The sequence below is a fragment of the Podarcis gaigeae genome, assembly GCF_964106915.1.
Source record: "Podarcis gaigeae genome assembly, chromosome: 5".
NCBI classification, from domain to species: Eukaryota; Metazoa; Chordata; class Lepidosauria; order Squamata; family Lacertidae; genus Podarcis; species Podarcis gaigeae.
This window is the reverse complement of record NC_139681.1, coordinates 60368787-60387387: the sequence shown is the minus strand read 5'-3', so window position 1 is coordinate 60387387 and position 18601 is coordinate 60368787. Positions and strand designations below refer to the sequence as shown.

The window sequence follows — 18601 nt, the reverse complement described above, 5'->3', positions numbered from 1 at the left end:
GCTCCCAAGGGTCTTGAGAGTAAATGAAGGAGCTAAATGAGTGGCAAACAGCAAGCTGGCATAATGGTACCTATGTAGATGCCAAAAGATACAATTGCCATGGTTCTACCCCAGGAAGAGTCTACTCAGGAGAAGGTTGCAAACAATGACCCAGCAGATGTTCAGGGCAAGAAGGCTGGCAGTGAGGATATAAAACTCAGCCTCCTCAGGATTCTTGCTGGCTTAATTTCTCTCCTGTCCCTACTCTTCAGCACATGGGAGCCTGTGTACACATTACTGCCTTAAAACACAGCAGGGTCGGGTTTCTCTTTTGCATTTTCAACTTGCATTGTCACATTGTTGTAGACATCAGTACAGCTTGGTGTTTCCCCAAATTCTCAATTTCTGTCCACACCAGCAGGTGTAGAGGGGGTATTGCTGTGTTCATATGGCTTACATTTGCAATTCAGTTTGAAGCTGGGGGGGGGGGGCGGAGCATCAAAATGCAGTATTTCTCAGGAAACCACAGGATAGGTGTGGATTGTGTATATACAGAGCTTCACAAATCAGCAGTGGGAAAACACTGGATGCAGAGGTAATGGGACTGAGCATTTAGAAGGAACTCGTAGTATTGGTGTTAACTGCTAATCATGTTGGTAACATATGTGTAGTTAGGCCCTTAATAAGAACCTTACTGCATCAGAGCAAAGGTCCATCTCATCCAACTTCCTGTTTATAACAGAGGCTAAGAAAATTCTTCTGTAAAGTCCTAACTCCAGACATGAGTGAAATAGCCTCTCTCTCCCTGTCCCTTGAATCTTGTATTTAGTTGTATTTAGTTGTATGCTGCTCAAAACCAACCCATTTTACAGTCCGGAGCAAAAAGATAAGGTTTTCCCCACCTGAATCTATTCCATCTGCATTAGCTGAATCTTTTTAACTCTGGTGAAGGGCTCCTATATCAGTATCTACAGACACTCTCCAATGGGTTGACTTCCATTGTCTGACAAGATGAAGATTACCAGATGTCCCCATTTCCCAGGGACAGACCCCGGATTTACAAATCCCATACAAAGTCCATCTATTTAGTAGGAAGTTGAAAAGTGTCCCTGGATTCATTGAAAAAAAATCTGGTAACCTTAAGATCAATGCCAACACATAAGAAGGGCACAATGTCCTGAGGGCAGCAGAGTACTTTAAGGGAGGGTACCTCTAACAGATGGGAAAGCCTGGTGGGTTGTAGGAGCGGAAGAAGGGGGTGCTGTGGGGGCGGCCTGCCCCAGGTGTCATCACTTGGGGGGTGACAAAATGGTGGTCAGCACTTACCGCGGAGCCTGTACTGTGCCCAAGCCACGCGTCTCTCCTGGGAGTGACAGAGTGGCTTGGGTACCCACAGGCTCCACACAACCACCTCCCCCTCAGCTGTAAGGTGGCTAAGTGGGAGGAAGCAGGCAGATTCCTCAGAGGCCCCGTGGAGCATCCTGCCCTGGCTGGACCCACCCCTGCAGGCGGCTGGCCCTGCCCCCGGGTGCAGGGCACGTGCGCTGCCCCAGGTGCCTGATCGGCTTGTTCTGCAGCTAGTGGGTTGAATAGCAAAAGCCAGGGGTGAAGCCAGTACTGCCACCCTTCCACCCACTACCTGAAGGGCTCTCTCTCCCCCTTATGATAGGGCTGGCCCTGATACTTGCTCTGACAATTTAGTTACCATGGTTAATAGTCACTGATAGACAATGAATTTGTTTAATCCCTCCTTAAAGCCACAATGTGTTTTGAGGCTGTCTGAGGGAACAGGCCTGTATTCTGAAAGAAAAGATGATGAGAGACTCCCCTGCTGTTTCTTCCCCTGAGGTGAGTATTAAATGTAATTAGAAGTAATGCTAGGATTGCAGACAAAACTAACTTCCTTATTCCTCCCATCCTACACAAGCTACAGGACCAGTAGACTTGAAAGTGCTTTTTGTTCTTTTTCTTTTATCTACAATGATTAGGGAGGGGTGTTTCCAGGCTGAGCTCTGAGAGCACTTTGAATGAGTCACAGTCTCTAAGTAGTGACCAATTAGTTCTTTTTGAAGAGATATAAATGTTTTAAGGCAAAGAAGCCTTCTTGCATGGGCAGATACAGGCACTGTAAGCAGCTGAAGAAGGCAAGCAAAGGTTAACTTAAAAGGTTTGGCCATTCACCAGAATGATGGATTTGACAACTTTCCCCAAACATTGGATGAGGCCAGAGTGCATTCAGGTTTAACAATGAGGTACAGGGGAGTCTTCATGAGCCCCTGGATAACAACACGATTAGTCAAAATACTAAGACACCCAGGGCACTGGGTGAACCAACATAGGAACCAATGGTCCACTAAGCTCAGTACTGTCCATACTGAAGGGCATTGGCTCTTCAGGGTTTCAGGCACACCTGGAGAGATCAGCTATGAAGAATGAGAGTTATGAGTCAGGAAATCCCATGTTCAAATCTCACCCCAACCATTAACTCACTAGATCACCTTAAGCACGCCACAGTCTCTCAGCCTCAGCCTTCCATCTGCAGTATGGGAATGGTGGTAATAATATTAAGCCCTTTTATAGCTTAGTTGTTGTAAGAGTTATTGAAATCTAGCTGCTAAGGATAGAACTGGAAACCTTCAGTTTGCTACTGTGTGCAGCTGAGGCATGTTGTCAGAAAGTTATCATGACTGCAGCATGGAGCATGTTTCCAGCCCTCAAGTATTCCCAAGTCTGTTCTGTCTGTTCTGTCCTATTTCCGCAATAATTTTCCCATAGTGGTTTTTAATTTGCATGAACATCACACCTTGACATGTATTTTTAAATGTAAGTTTCTGTTTAAATGCCGTTTTATATGTTTTCTCTCAACATACACTTTAAAAAAATGAGTCAAGAACTACGGTACATCGAAAAATTTGAGAGGTGGGAAGTTTGGTTCATGCATTAGTCCATGAAATGCAGATCACATCAGCTTGTATTGGAGTTTGCAAAACATCAATTTCCCCCAGCATCACTATTCCTTTCTGATCTGAGAATTTGCCTGAGCAACAAGGTCTTCCTGGCTCTGGTGTGTTACTTTCTAGGTGTCCCTTAACTCTTACTCTCTTACTGAACATCTGTCTCAAGCTTGACAGTGAAACACTTTGAACACTCTCAAGCACCTTGTAAATGGAAAGTATTTTATATGCTGTTGTGTCATCCAGTTAACAAGGTCTATTGATTGTATGAGTTTTGAATGGTTGATGAATCAAATCGGAATGAAGCACAATTTATTTATATTCAGATGCTGTCTATACGATCATTTACCACATTAGAAGAGGCATTTCCTCCTGTGTGAAAGAGGGAGAATTCCTCTTCTCAAATGACTGTCATTTGCAATTTTTGATACATACCTATATTTTAAAAATTAAGATCCAGGTGGGAGGCAGCAGGTACAATCCTGATCACCTCATTGGGCCCTGTTTGAACCAGATGTACATATTCAGTTGATCAAAAGGTTTTTGAGTGATCAGTCTAACTAAACTATCAGTACAATCTTAGACAGAAGTAAGCCTACTGAGTTCAATGAGACTTACTCCCAAATAGGTGTATAGGGCTGCAGCCTAAATTTGCTGTTATGATGAAAACATGGTTTTCTCTCATCTGTTCATTCTTCTTTTTAAAAAGGCCCATTTTAAACATACAGCAGGATCAAGTTGTGGTTTTTTCCCCATGGAGAGCACAGGAGAGGAGTTGCATGTTTAAACGCTCCCCACTTGCCCCAACAACACTTTTTCTTGCGTGTAAAAAAGTAGTATCAGCCTAGTCTTCTTTTGGGTTTATTTTTCTGTGTAGGAGTTAATTTCATCTTTGGATGAAGAGCAGTGTACAAATAATTCAAACCTGCAACCCTCTTCCAGCAGTATGAAGTAGTTTGCACTAGGAAAAGCATTAGCACTTCTGCTGCACATACATAAATTGGGTCAGAGACAGTTTACTCGTGAATCCCAGGAGCTTTCCTTGGTTAAGAGTCCTGTGTGTGCTATTGCTGCCATTCAAGAACAAAAGAGATATCCTGGCAGGCCGTGGTGAGAAGAGGATATCTGTGCCTTGGAGGGACCTTATCATACTGCTGCCCAAACTCATGGGACTCTTCACAAGTGGATATTCCACCTAGCAATGGCAGCTGTCATCCTTGATCACACATACCCTCCAGGAACCTCTCTACCAGCTGCTGTGTTCTTTCCTCAAAAATACTGCTAACATTAAAAGTTAGTAGGGTTCATCTACACCCCTGATAATCAGGTGCTATAACAGGGCTAATAGGTATAGAAAATCTGTGACCTAAACTAGCTCTGGTTGGGAGAGAGCCCGTAATCTTGACGGATAAAGGCAGTGCACATCCTGCTATTTCCAGGGAGGAAGTGAAAGTTCTAAATCAGTGCTTGGGGTCAGCTCTGTTTGTTCGGTCAACAAAGTGAAGCTTAATCCAGGTACTGTTGGTCAGTGATTCTCAAAACCTAGGTACAAATGTGCAGCTATGGCTATACTCCTAAAAAATCAACCACACAGCTTGGGGTACTCCTAAAACTAGTAGCCTTGCTCCTGGGTGGAATCTACACACACATAAAAAAACACAATGAAAATGCTTTTTTAAAAAACGTTTTGAAAAATACATTGAATTTGGCATAGAACATTTGTATATAGTGGTACCTTGGGTTAAGTACTTAATTTGTTCCGGAGGTCCATACTTAACCTGAAGCACACTTTAGCTAATGGGGCCTGCTGCCGCCACTACGCCGCCGGAGCACGATTTCTGTTCTTATCCTGAAGCAAAGTTCTTAACCTGAAGCACTATTTCTGGGTTAGCGGAGTCTGTAACCTGAAGCGTATGTAACTTGAAGCGTATGTAACCCAAGGTACCACTGTATTGCACTTTACAACACATTTTAAACATTTTATTTGCAGCTGTATAGCTGAGTCCCTGGATACAGAGGTAGTGGAACCTCTGTAGTGGTAAAAGCTGCTGTGCCCTTTCCTGAGCTTCAGTCACTCATGTGATGGTCACTTCCAGGTTGGATTACTATAATGCAGTATTTATGAGGCAGCCCAGAGGGCAGCAACATGAGAATGGGCCTTTTCTGCAGTGGCTTCCCGTTTGTGGAATGCTCTCCCTAGGAAGGCTCATCCAGCATCTTCATCACATACCTTTAGGCACCAGGCAAAACATTTCTCTATAACCAAGAGACTTTGGCTGATTGAACATTCTATAGCCTTTTAAAAGTTTTTTGAGAGGGGAGTTATTGGTTTTTATTCTTGATTTATTCTGTCTTCTATGTTCTTATTTGTATTTTTATGTTGTGAACTGCCCTGTTATTTGAAGGAATAATAAATAATAAAAATAATAATCTCAATAATTACCTCCATCCATATGAGATGTCCAGGCTCTGAGGTCAAGTGTAGAGGTCCTCGTCTGTCCCCTCACCTCCCATTCGCTAACATAAAGGGGGCAGCTGGGTCTTTTATGTGTCCTGGAAAAAGAAGCTTGCCTGTCTCCTTAGCGAGCAACGAAGGTTTTTATTTCCCAACAGGCTTTTAGGAATGTGGTTTTCTGAATTTGCTTTTCACCTGCTATGGATCTTAGAAATGTATGTTTTTTTATCAGGCAGATACATTGCTAATGTTTTATTGTCTTAGATGTATTTCTTTGCCTAATTATTTAGAAAGGCAAGGTACACCTTTTGGAAATGAAAGATAAATAGAACAACCTCCTAAAAAGAATGGGATACTGGCAAAAAAATATCAGAAGAGGGAGACAAATTTGATACCTTATCTGAGTAGCAAGCAACACTTTATACAAATATATATATATACTGTATGAACCTCACTAGGGAATCATTACAGTCAGATATGATTTTGGAGTGCCCGTTAGAGAAACAAGGAATGTTACTTACTTTCCTTTCGATGTCATAATGTACAATGTTATTACTGTTTATCACATTGCTGTCACAGAATTACTAATAAGATCTATTCCTACCCGCTTTTCAAGGCTAGGCTCTAAGTTTTACACACACTTTCTTAAGGCAAGGAAAGGTGATCATTATCAATTCCTCCCGCCTCAAACTCTAGATCTGAAAGGTGTGCAAATCCAGCAATTTATTATCTAAAAGGCACACAAGACAGGTGACTGCATGGATAGAAATTGTGTGGGAGCACCACACATGCTACTTCGAATTCCCTCATGGAAGAAAGGAAGGATATAAATGCAGTCATAAGCAGCTCACTTCTGACAATGTTCATGCTGCTACATACCTCTGTTGAAGTGTAAAGTCCCAGTAATTAGTAATTTGGTTAATGCCTACTGAGGGTTAATTCACACACATTTCCATCCATGTTTATTTGAATACAGTTTGGCTTTATTTTGAGGAACAGTTATAACAGTTCTTTTTATAAGAAGCCAGAATTTATTCGATTTTTAAATGTCAAGCACCAACATTAGAAATTTACAATATGCCATGAATAAATGCATGAGGAATCTTATTGACAAAACAGCCTCAGAACTCTTTTTCTTATAGCTCTCTTAGGATACAGTGTATAGAAAGCATTGGGTATTTGTCAGGGCTGATTTGCATGGTCAAAAATGTTTCTCATTGTACGCTCGCCAGCCATCTGGGTTTGTAATGAATTCTTAGAGGCGCATCCTGATCCAGTTATGAAGGTCTGTGTATGTAAGCAGAGGCTCTTTTTACATACTACCTGCTGGATCAGGAACAATGGAAGTTAACTGGATTCACATCTGCATTCTACATTTGTGGACAACTAATGCCAGAACTAGTGGCACAACTTGAATTGATTTGGGGATGAATGACACACATTCAATCAAGGCAAAGAGCTTGATTATAAAATAAATAAATATGAAAATAAATAAATATGAATTGGCCCTCAGTATTTTATTTCTGGCTATGGCAAAACAAAAGTTCTGTTTGTTTCTTTATTAACACTGCAGACTGCTGCAGCATACAACATTTATTTATATTTAAAATGTATACACTGCCTTTCCAAATATGTTGCTCAAAGCAGTAAGCAAAGAAGAATGGAAATTGTAGCAGAAGCTGGAGCTAAGAAAACCAAGCTGAGGCATTTCATTTTTTTTATTTCGTCATGAAAGCAAACTCCCCCCGCCCCACGCAACTACTCTCTAAAGTTATACGATGTCCATATAGGAAATTAGGCTTTTAGCCAGACAAGTAAAACAGATTTTTGGTTGGGTTTATTTTTCCCAACTTTACATTAAACTAAGAAAACAATACATTTAAGAAATGCTACATGCTCTTGTGTTGTTTGGTTTGCCTTAAGTGCAGAATGGGATTGCCTGTTCAGATGAATAAAGTCTATGCAAAAACCATTCTGAGAACTAACTAGCTGTCAAGCTTACATATCTGAGTGTATCCCAGGCTCGCTTCCATGTGCCAAAAATCACAAAGTATTTTCAAAATGAGCTTTCTTTAAAAAAGAAGGTGTCTAGCACAACAACAGAGTGACTCATGTAACTAATAGGAATGGAGAACACTGCACAGAACACGACACACACATAACTTAGAAAGAATGGCTCTTGATAACGGATTCAGTTCTTTTAGGGTGGAATTAGCATTAAACTCCAAGGAGAAGAGAGCAGTTTCATTATCAAATATTGGACCACGTGAGATGAACACACCTGAAAGTTCTTGCTTTGCAACTTCAATGCCAGTAAGGGGTTTGTTGTGTTTCTGGAGGGCTGGATTTCTACTCAAGGCTTGGGAAGCAAGCCACACTTGTGAATTTTCCATTGGACAATGTCACAGGATTTATTTGAACTTCAGTGTTTCTTGAAGAATCAGTTGCCTTTGACACTACCAGCCTGACTGCTTTTCCCTTGCCTCCCCTCACTCCCACTTTCAATCCATCAGTGTCTGAATTTCCAGATGGAACAAGACTGGTAAATAAAAATATATAATTTCCAAGTTGATTATCGAGTTGGCTTTTCTCCATTTTAAGAGGCCTGGATCAGCTCTCCCACAACACCTCGATATTTCAGCTAGAAACAGAAGGGACAAAGGCAGTTTCTTGTCCAAAGATCCCACCAACATTTTTTTTTTACATGTTTCTCTACACATAAGCACTCTGAAGTCATTAAGAAAATGGGATAAAAGCCAGTGAAGACATACATTCCACAGGGCGGTCGCTGAACATAAACATAGATTCCTGATGTACTCTAATGATCCACCATTAATCAATTACAGCTAATTGGGCATTACTCACATCCCAGCACACATATTCTCGAAGCCCCGATGGTCTCAATTAGAGAGCAATACTTGCTCTAATGGATTGGGCTTTTCTCACAGCAGCTGCAGACATGTAGCCGTTTTCTTGTATAATGGTTCATCAAATAAGTGCCACTTAACAAGCCAATGGAGTGCATAGATAGAGTCTGCTGAGCACTTCCAAGTCCATTCAGCTAAGAGGCGGAGTGTGTCTGTATGCAGCATCATTGTGATTATGGCCAGAGGTGGCCGGCAGCGACTCAGTTAACCAAGCTGGCCGCATTACTTCTTCCCTTTCCAAGATGTGATGCTGCTCTGGCTGGCAAGGCACAGGCAACGGGAACAGGGAGAGCCAGGGATACAGTGCGCCGATGAATAATCACAGGAGACATGCTCAGACACATGGCTACGACAGAAGACAAGGCGAACCTGAATCAGACAATGACGAGCTGACCTGCTGGTCTGCAGCCCAATCCTGGAAGCCCCAGCCACTCTTTGCCACGCAACAACAATCCTGCTTCTCAGTAAACTGCCAGGAGAAACATGAGCACAACATTAATGATGATGAGAAAGAGCAGAATGACAAAGACCACCACGCGCTGCGTTTCCGGGTTCATGTTGCACCGGAGGAATGTGTGAAGCGCACTCCATTTGTGCCTGCTCTGGTTCGACCCCTTCGCCATGTCTGGGATTGGCCTCAGCCCCTCGAAAAACAGTGTCTTAGCAGGTTAGCAGCAGCGCTGTTTCCGGAAGAAAGCGTGAGGGGAGGCAGGGGAGGGGGCTACAAACAATAGAGGCATTTCTGCAGCTGTCAGGAAGCAAAACCTGATCAATTCGGTACAGCCATTATTATGATCGGCTTCCGAGCATAATACACGCACATGCAAGTACATCCTCTTCCCCCAAGCAATCCTCCTTATCTGGTTTTTGTTTTTTGGTTTTATCTCAGCAAAGCACCAGCTTCCCACTTCATCTTCAGCAAAGTAACTGCCTCCATAAGCATTAGCTGAGTGAAGCTCCTATAGGAAGAGGGTTGCGTGTGCTGGAGCCCAGAGATCTCAGCGGCGATACTGGCTTTCTAAAGAGCTAGTCAGCTATTTGCTAAGCGCTGTAGCTAGGATACATGCAAGCCCTAGCAACGGGGGAGAGCGGGGAGGGCAGCAAGGAAAATGTGGGTCTTTCAAGCAGGGTTACAGAAGTGGAGGCAAAAAAACCAAAGGCAGCTGTGTTGGTCCATAAGGGGGGAGAGGAACCCTCCAAAATTTACAGCTCTGAAGTATCTTTATTAAGATCAACCAAAATGTTGGCAAATAGGGTGCAAGCTTTTGAGTTCTCCAGAATTCTTTATCAAGCTAGGCACTGCCCAAGCAGGGGTTGGGGAAGAGGAGGGGGAGGCATGGGTACAAAAATCCAGTTAGCTGTTGAAGCCTGGAGCTTTGCATTCAGACTCAGTCTGCAGATGGAGACTTTTATTGAATTAGTCTCTACAAGATATCAGATGATATCTAGGATTGAAAGATGAAGAGGCAATAGCCCAATTTTGAAAACAATTTTGATGCTGCTAATCAAATGTGGCATTCATTTAAAAAATACAGCTATGAGCTGAGTAGGCAAAAATAAATTAACAAAATTAATAAGATTAATGCAGGTGCTTCTTCAGATATTGCATAACGGCAATAGCAGCAGACAGAAAAGGAAATACAAATTGCAAGTGTAGATAACCTAATTCTTCAGCAATGGAAAAAAGGAAAAACCTGGCCAGCCTTGGGTAGTGAAAAAGCAAAGACAGCCACTTGGATCCAGAAAAAAGCCTCCACGATTGTTACAAAATAACAAGCATGCTTTCCGGGGGTCCAGAACTCTTAATGAGGCTGGAAGCTATACAAAGTAGAGTTGCAGGGGAAGGGAAGAACAAAAAAGAGAGAGCAAAAATAGGCTGGTATGTAGCCAAAAGATCTTCATTTAGACCCAATTTCAAGATGGAATTTGTATATTGTACATCAGTTTCAGCAAACTATTCTAAAACTGATTTTCAATCATCATGTAAAATATATAAAAACATCTATGTTCTGTATACTCTGAATGAGAATATTCCTATGATTGGAAATAGGAATCTATTATTTATTTATTTATTTATTTATTTATTTATTTATTTATTTAAGAAAGAAAGAAAGAAAGAAAGAAAGAAAGAAAGAAAGAAAGAACTGTTTTGGGGGGGACAGGAGGCGGGTGGGTGTGGAGGACTCCCTGGTCCTGAATGGGGTAACTGTGCCCCTGAAGGACCAGGTGCACAGCCTGGGAGCCATTTCGGACTCGCAGCTGTCCACAGAGGCACAGGTCAATTCTGTGTCCAGGGCAGCTGTTTATCAGCTCCATCTGGTACGCAGGCTGAGATCCTACCTGCCCGCAGACTGTCTCACCAGAGTGGTGCATGCTCTAGTTATCTCTTGCTTGGACTACTGCAATGCGCTCTATGTGGGGCTACCCTTGAAGGTGACCCGGAAACTACAACTAATCCAGAATACGGCAGCTAGACTGGTGACTGGGAGGGCCGCCAAGACCATATAACACCAAGACCATATAACACCGGTCTTGAAAGACCTACACTGGCTCCCATTACGTTTCCGAGCCCAATTCAAAGTGTTGGTGCTGACCTTTAAAGCCCTAAACGACCTCGGAAGGAGTGTCTCCACCTCCATCGTTCTGCCCGGACACTGAGGTCCAGCGCCAAGGGCCTTCTGGAGGTTCCCTTGCTACGAGAAGCCAAGTTACAGGGAACCAGGCAGAGGGCCTTATCAGTAGTGGCACCCGCCCTGTGGAAGGCCCTTCCACAAGATGTCAAAGAGAAAAATAACTACCAAACTTTTAGAAGACATCTGAAGGCAGCCCTGTTTAGGGAAGCTTTTAATGTTTAATCAGTTACTATATTTTAGTGTTCTGTTGGAAACCGCCCAGAGTGGCTGGGGAAACCCAGCCAGATGGGTGGGGTGTAAATATATTATTATTATTATTATTATTATTATTATTATTATTATACTGCCCTTCATCCAAAGTTCTCAGGTGCTTTCAACATTTTTGAATCTAGAGGTTCACTATGATTTTTAGCAAATAATTCACACAGCTACTCAGAAAAATGTGGGAGGACAGATGCACTCTTCCCCCAAACACACCACACTAATAGCAACCAGGTCATCTGAATAATCTATTACAAGCATGTATGGCAGGAAGCAAAACCATAGTTTGTGCACGATTCAATTTTGCAGATAACCCATTGTCTTAAGTTATAATGTTATACAGTACACTAACTTGGTAACTTCTGATTTAATGGCAGTGTATATGCTTTAAATACAGTAATAAAAAATAATAATACTGTAATACAGAAACAGGTGGGGGAGGCAGGTGGACAACCAACATACAATGCTTCCTTAATCTACACTGAGATGTTTTTCAAACGTTAGTAGTTGAGAGACCAGTTCTGTTCCTGAACAATTTGTCTGGCCTGATTGCGCTCTTCTCTCCCTTGTTAACATAATTTACTTTTTGCCCATAAATCTTTGAAAGTCCTCACCAAAGTTATCTATATTTGTGAACTGACACAAAAGAGGGGATTTGGAAGACATAGAGGCAACACAAGCATCCTGTTTGACTTGAGTTCCTGGTCAGATTGTGGGAGAGAATGCATATTCCACATTTCATTTTTAAGACTGTGTACGAAAGACTCCAAGCCACTCAGGAGACAGGTGCTGGACCATGGTCTGATTGAGGGAGATTTCCATTTGGAATTAAACAAACAAACAGACTACCATATCTGATTTAAGGATTTAGCACAAACATGTAGGCAGGCTGGCTTAGTATGCAAACTCCCACTACCGCCCCAGCTTAGATTGTTATCTCCCTTGTGTCTAGGAAAGGCTGAATGCTATGAAAGCAAAAGTATTACCAGTTTTTCACAGAGAGATCAACATTTCAACAAAAGACTCATGCAACCATCTTAAGCTGGCAACAGTACATGCTCAGGATGTGAAGTTTGACTTTTTGCATTGTGCAGTCATATTTGTTGAAAACTTTATGGTAGTACGGCAAACACAGAATCACTATATCAGGAAAGAAAAAAGTCAAACCGTACCCACTGGCGGAGGGCGGGGGGGAGCACACCGCCTCCGGCACAATCGGGGAGGGGGGTACCATCGCAACCGCCCCCCCAGACACACGCCACGCACCCCCCCCACTGTGCAGGGCGCTATGCCCCCTCAGGTGGCGCACCACACCCCTCGGGAGCATGCCACACCCCCAGGACGCACACCACGGCCCCACAGGTGGCGTGCCACACCCTGGGATGCACGCCACACCCCACAGGGCACGCGCCAGCCATGCCACCGCCTACCAGTTCAACCAACATTCCTGTAAGTTAATTAAGCTGCAGCCTTTTTCTGTTGTTGTTCTGCACAAAAAGAAAGCATCTATTCAGAATGCAGCTTTGCTGCAGCAGCTGCAGGTTCTTCCCCAAAACGATGTGTCTTTAATTCAACATCTAATTGAAAGAAACATGTCAAAATACCACCTTTTGCATGCATTCTTTGTACATGGAACCATGTCTGAAAGGAGCTTGTATAACACCTGTAGCCTTGTGATACATTGCCCATAAGCCGGAATTGTAGAGTTTTCAGCAGGCATTTAAAGTATGAAACAGATGGTGCCTGCTGCACTGCTGCTGGCAGAGTATTCCACAGGATTGGGCTCATGATACTAAAGGCTCCATTTCTTGTTGATGTCAGATGAGCCTCACCAACTCAGTGGAGAACAAACAACACTCTTGTAGAAGATCACAGTGATGAAGCTGGGATATAAAGGTTCAGGCTATTCCTAAAGTAACCTTCACCAAAGTTGTTCATGGTGCTATAAATTAACACAATGACTAGAAACTGGCTCTGAGGTAGTTGAGCACCCTTTGCAAATGACTAGATAAGGAGTTTTTAACAGTAGTGTCACATGTTGTCAGCCATGTGTCCCCATCAGCAGTCTGGCTGCCACATTCTGCACCAGCTGGAGATTCCAAACCAGGCCCAGGGGCAGACTCACATAAAGCGCATTGCAGCTATCCAGACTTGAGGTTACCAAAGCAGTGCTTAGGACGTTCCTGTCCCAGAACGGTCAAATATAGCAAATCAGATAAAGCTGGTAAAAGGCACTCCTACCAAGCTGAACTACAAGACATATGGCTAGTGGTCACATTTACAAAGACCACCACACAGAAGGAAGTTGTTTGTTGTTTTTTGCTTGATTCATCTACGAAAAGACTGCTTGATATCTCATCAGTTGAACTTCACCTGAGTATGTGAAATGGTGTGAAGATGATATAGGGCAATATGAAAGCTCTGCCTGGGGTGTTGGGCTGGTGACAGCCATTTCACACGTGCACATCATCAAGATTTTATTTCGTGCTAATTTTATGTTTGCATTGTTTTTTGTGAACTGAGTGTACTCCATGTTTAGCTCTCTCCTTTTGGTTGAAAAGGAGATGTTCACAAATGTTCAACATGCTCATGCGAATGCACACTTTTATTTGCAGGTATTTTAATTCCAGGAGGAAGTCCTCTGGAAATTGTCTCATTACATATGTAGGAAATGTATGTATATGTATATAGAGTGAATGTGGTACAGCAATTAAAGCTTATCACCAAACTTAAAACCATGGAGAAACCTGGCCTGAACAAAGACCTTGGATTCTTATCTCATTATACATGACAAAGCCATTTTTCACCTTTTCACCCCTTGCTTCTTCCTGTAAGACCTTTTGCAGTCGTTAAGAGTCGTCAACAGGCTCATCAAAGCTATCTGCCAATCACCCATTCCCACCAGCCTTCTGAGTAATACCCCTCCCCACCTTCTCACTATATAGAAGGATCTGGAAACTTCTGTTTCAGTGTATCTGAAGAAGTGTGCATGCACACGAAAGCTCATACCAAGAACTGACTTAGTTGGTCTTTAAGGTGCTACTGGAAGGAATTTTTTTTGTTTTGACTATGGCAGACCAACACGGCTACCTATCTGTAACAGCAATTAAAGCATCAGACGTTAAGCAAGGGGAGTGAGATTCAACTCCTTATTCAGCCATTAAGTTCACCAGGTGACCCTGGGTCAATCTCTCTCTCAGTATAAACTTCCTTACAAGGTTGTTGTGACAATGAAATGGAGCGGGGTGAATAACCTTATATACCACACTGAGTTGCTTGGATTAAGGGTATGATGGAAATCTGAATAATGGTGAAAACTATGGGTCATACTCCATGCAGCTCCATGAGCAGAAGACTTCCAAACACACAATGGAGTTTTCTCTCCCTTTCCTGCATGTTCCAGGCATCCCCACCCCAAATAAAAACAGCTTCAGAGGTTTGGGGGATGTTCCAGAGCAGATTTGGGGAGCATGTGGGGGAGAGATGGAAAGAGAAGTACTGCTGCACCAGAAGAACTATGCATGTGAAGCCTTGGGCACATTTTTCCTGTTGTCCCTAGCTGATTTTGATGCTGGTTTTATAGATTTCATATTTCTTATGTAACCTGTTTTGGACAATGAACTGATATCAAAAAATCAAATGCAACAGCTACCCACCACCAAAAGTCTGACAGAACAATGGTGACAGGCCCTTGCTGGGGACAACACTCCATAATGACTGAAGCAAATGCCTTGTCTCTCATGATCACCTGCCAAATTTGTGTTAGCCAGGCTGTTGTAGCCTTGGGGGTGTGTGCAGTCATTACCAGCTGATTATTTGGAGGAGATGCATTGCTATTTATATTATAGTAATTTTTTTCTAAATTTGCATCCGTATGTACAAATGAGAATATGCAAATTGGCACCCTGTTGTAGCCTCATTTTCAGTGATGGCTTTCCTTTTTTTTGTGGTGATGGGAAGTGGTCATTCTCTTTGTCTCTAGTGGGCTTCAGCAGAAAGCTGGGTGGGGAAGGAGGTGAAAGAAAAGGGGGAGATTTAGGGAAGACTGAAAGGGAAAAAGAAACAGAAATAAACAAAAGTTGAATTAAAAAAGTAGATTGTTTTCATCCAGGCCTTGCCGGCTGTGTCCTTTTCAGGAACAAGATACAAAAAGGACCTCACATGATGAACAGGGCACACAGGAAGAAACACATGGAACTTTAAGGCAATCTTGTCCCATAAAGTTTATAAGTACCAGCACCTTAAATTGGCCCTGGATAGAATAGGCACTGCAAATGTTACTGGGATTATGTGCTCTATCTCACCAGCACCTGGCTGCTACAATTTGGACTACAGTATTCTAAACACTTTGCAGTGTCAGGCTTACATAGAGAACATTTCAATATGAGCTGGAAATTCTCAAGGAATGAATTACCGTGCCCAGGTCAGTCTTATCCAGAAAAAATACAAGATTCATAAAGACATGTCTATGTTAAAGAGCAAGGATGAGTAAGATTATCCACAGTGAAATCTTTAACAATACTGAATAACTTGAGCAGGCATCTGAGCAAAAGGGGCCTTACCACAGACTTTACCAACGTGGTACCATCCAGATATTTTGGACTACTGTGTGCTGCTTTCCATGTATAATCAACTGTGTGCTGCTTTCATGAAGTGAATTGTGCCCTAAATCACCACATACTTTTGTGCCAGATTATTTGCCATCTTTATTGCAGCCTTGCTCTATAGCGCGTGAGCCTGTAAAGATCTGTGCAATCTATTAGCTGGGATAAGCAAAACAGCCTGCTCTCTAGTGAATGCAGTTCAGTGTTATACGGGGTTATGCCAAGTGGCTTTATCTGGGTATGAAAAATTAATAACACTAATAAATCTGCTTGCACAGATCAAGGAGAGAGAGAAAAGATGAAAAGCCTAACGGTAACATTAGAATTTACTTCACTGTGAAAGCAAAGTGTGGGAGTTGGTTTGGCAGTGCCACATAACAAACACACAATAGCCTCCTCTTTTACCCTCGCAATCCAGGATAAACCAAGATAACTAAACATAACAGACATACAATGCTTGGCCATCACATACATATTCATTTTTTGTGTTCTTCTATGATCGCTGGTCTAATCAGGCATGCAGGTTTTCATAGTATTTCACCCTGTACTAGGGTCAGTGGCGTAGCGTGGGGGGTGCAGTGGGGGGCCGGCCGCACCGGGCGCAATATCTGGGGGTTAAGGTTAGGGGGCGCAAATTACTTGCCTTGCCCCGGGTGCTGACAACCCATGCTACGCCACTGACTAGGGTAGTTATGTGAAAAATAGGACAAGGCTTCTGCATCTTACATAGTTGTGAATGAAAGTCTCTCTACTACATAAAAGTGCCAAAACACTTTCCTCTTCTGCATCTAAATAAAAAGATTGTCCAGTAGCACCTTAGAGACCAACTAAGTTTGTTCTGGGTATACGCTTTTGTGTGCATGCACAAGTTGGTCTCTAAGGTGCTACTGGACAATCTTTTTATTTATTTTGACTATGTCAGACCAACACGGATACCTACCTGAATCTATTCTGCATCTGGTCACCCGCCACCTCAGCCCCAAGCCCAGGGTGTCAGCAAAATCCAACCAGACCCTTCCAACCAGATTCTGAAAATCAGTAGGTTGCCAGCACTCCTGACTGTCAGACCTTACTGGACATTCCTGCAGATTCAGATAGACAAAAGCTAAAAGTCCAATTGAATTCAATCAGCCTTACTTCCCAATAAACAGCCTGCAAGGCTCATTTGCTTTTCAAACCTAGTCTGGATTCCCATCTTTCTGAGGTGGTAAAGTTCACACACAGTGACTTGCCACCTCATTTTTCGCATGGCAAGTCATTTGTGTGAAAACAGCCTCTCTTGGGGGGGGGGGGAAGAGAGAAATGAAACGCTACCTTGTCCAAAAAAAATGCTTAAAAACATGACAGTGTGTGAGGAAAGCCACTGTGTATGAATCGGCAGCTAAACTTCTCCTTGTCACTGAAGTATTGAATGAGGCACTTCCTGCCCCCCCCCCCCCCCGCAAGAGCATGATAACAAAATGCTGTAAACTTTTATTATTTTTAATATGGCAGTCCCAGTTAAATTTTCAACCTCACCTGCAATCTTAAGAACTGAGGCCCAGTGCCGAGAGCCTTCTGGCGGTTCCCTCACTGCGAGAAGCCAAGTTACAGGAAACCAGGCAGAGGGCCTTCTCGATAGTGGCGCCCGCCCTGTGGAACGCCCTCCCACCAGATGTCAAAGAGAAAAACAATTACCAGACTTTTAGAAGACATCTGAAGGCAGCCCTGGTTAGGGAAACTTTTAATGTTTAATAGACTATTGTATTTTAATATTCTATTGGAAGCCGCCCAGAGTGGCTGGGGAAACCCAGCCAGATGGGTGGGGTATAAATAATAAATTATTATTATATTGTTATAACATAGGAAGAGCGTGCTGGATCAGGCCAATGGTTTGACTTCACTCCCCGGAGGCATCTTCTACTGTCTCTTGAGACAGACGCCAACCTCTAGTGGGGAGTATTGTTGTGTTCAGGCCCTCCTTTCAGGTTGGCAATGTGACAAGCAAACACTGGACAAGATTGGTCTTTGGGCTGATCCAGCAGGCCTCTTTTTAAGCTGTTATATGGCAAGCTGGTGGCAGCTGGTATGGACACTGTTGAGCCCAGCCCATTTTGAAGCCCTTTCAAATATCACTCAGCCAGAGCAGGAGTGCAGCTATTTCACTCTGGGCAGCTGGATCCACTGCCCTGCACACACACACACACACACACACCCGTCAAAAGCCCATGCTGTGAGGCATCTAGAGAGAGAGAGCTGCAATTACATGCCATTTGAAGTGATTTTAGGGGGATTTGAAGTGAAGCCCGCCTTTTCTGGATTGCCTTTATTGGTAGGCTGAACAGTGAAAACATTCACAGATTTAGTTTCGGAAGTGTGGGGTGGGGGCAGGAAACGGGAATGGAATGGCAAGAGACCTTTCAGGTGTATCTCAGCAGGAGCTGAGGTATAAAATGCACTATGGGAGATTACACAGCTCATGTAGGAGTGAAATTGTATGGACTTTTAAGAGCCGAGAAATAAATAAAAAAGAGCTAACAACAAAGGTTTGGGAGAAAATTACTTGAACAAGTTCCGAAGGGAAGAAATGCATAATGTACTTAGGAGCTTTGGGTTTCCAGCACTGCCTGAGGAAACATATTAGTGATTTTTAAAAACTTAAATTTTATTTGATGGGTTAGTAGAATGTATTCAATTTAAACTTATACCTCTGGGTACAGGACAGTATATAAATTCAATAAATAAAATAATAATAATCTTCTTATTACCAAAGCAGAACTAAAAAAATAAAAACTGTAAGATGCTGCAC

At 42.8% G+C, this 18601-nt stretch overlaps 1 protein-coding gene and 3 long non-coding RNA genes across 11 annotated transcripts in view; 2 read left to right on the top strand and 2 right to left on the bottom strand.

The window, feature by feature from the left end:
- ARHGEF4 (Rho guanine nucleotide exchange factor 4) overlaps positions 1 to 18601 on the bottom strand; it is a 155364-nt gene that overhangs the window by 22183 nt on the left and 114580 nt on the right. The window lies entirely within an intron of this gene.
- Positions 1938 to 8849, top strand: LOC310845306. Its single transcript, XR_014564630.1, has 3 exons — positions 1938 to 3436; positions 4187 to 4654; positions 4875 to 8849. It is a non-coding gene; the product is annotated as an uncharacterized lncRNA (long non-coding RNA).
- Positions 6350 to 9783, bottom strand: LOC310845305. The gene is made up of 2 exons (XR_014564629.1): positions 9137 to 9783; positions 6350 to 8784 (listed from the first exon to the last, which is right to left on the bottom strand). It is a non-coding gene; the product is annotated as an uncharacterized lncRNA (long non-coding RNA).
- Positions 15854 to 16713, top strand: LOC310844249. The gene is made up of 2 exons (XR_014564025.1): positions 15854 to 16369; positions 16504 to 16713. It is a non-coding gene; the product is annotated as an uncharacterized lncRNA (long non-coding RNA).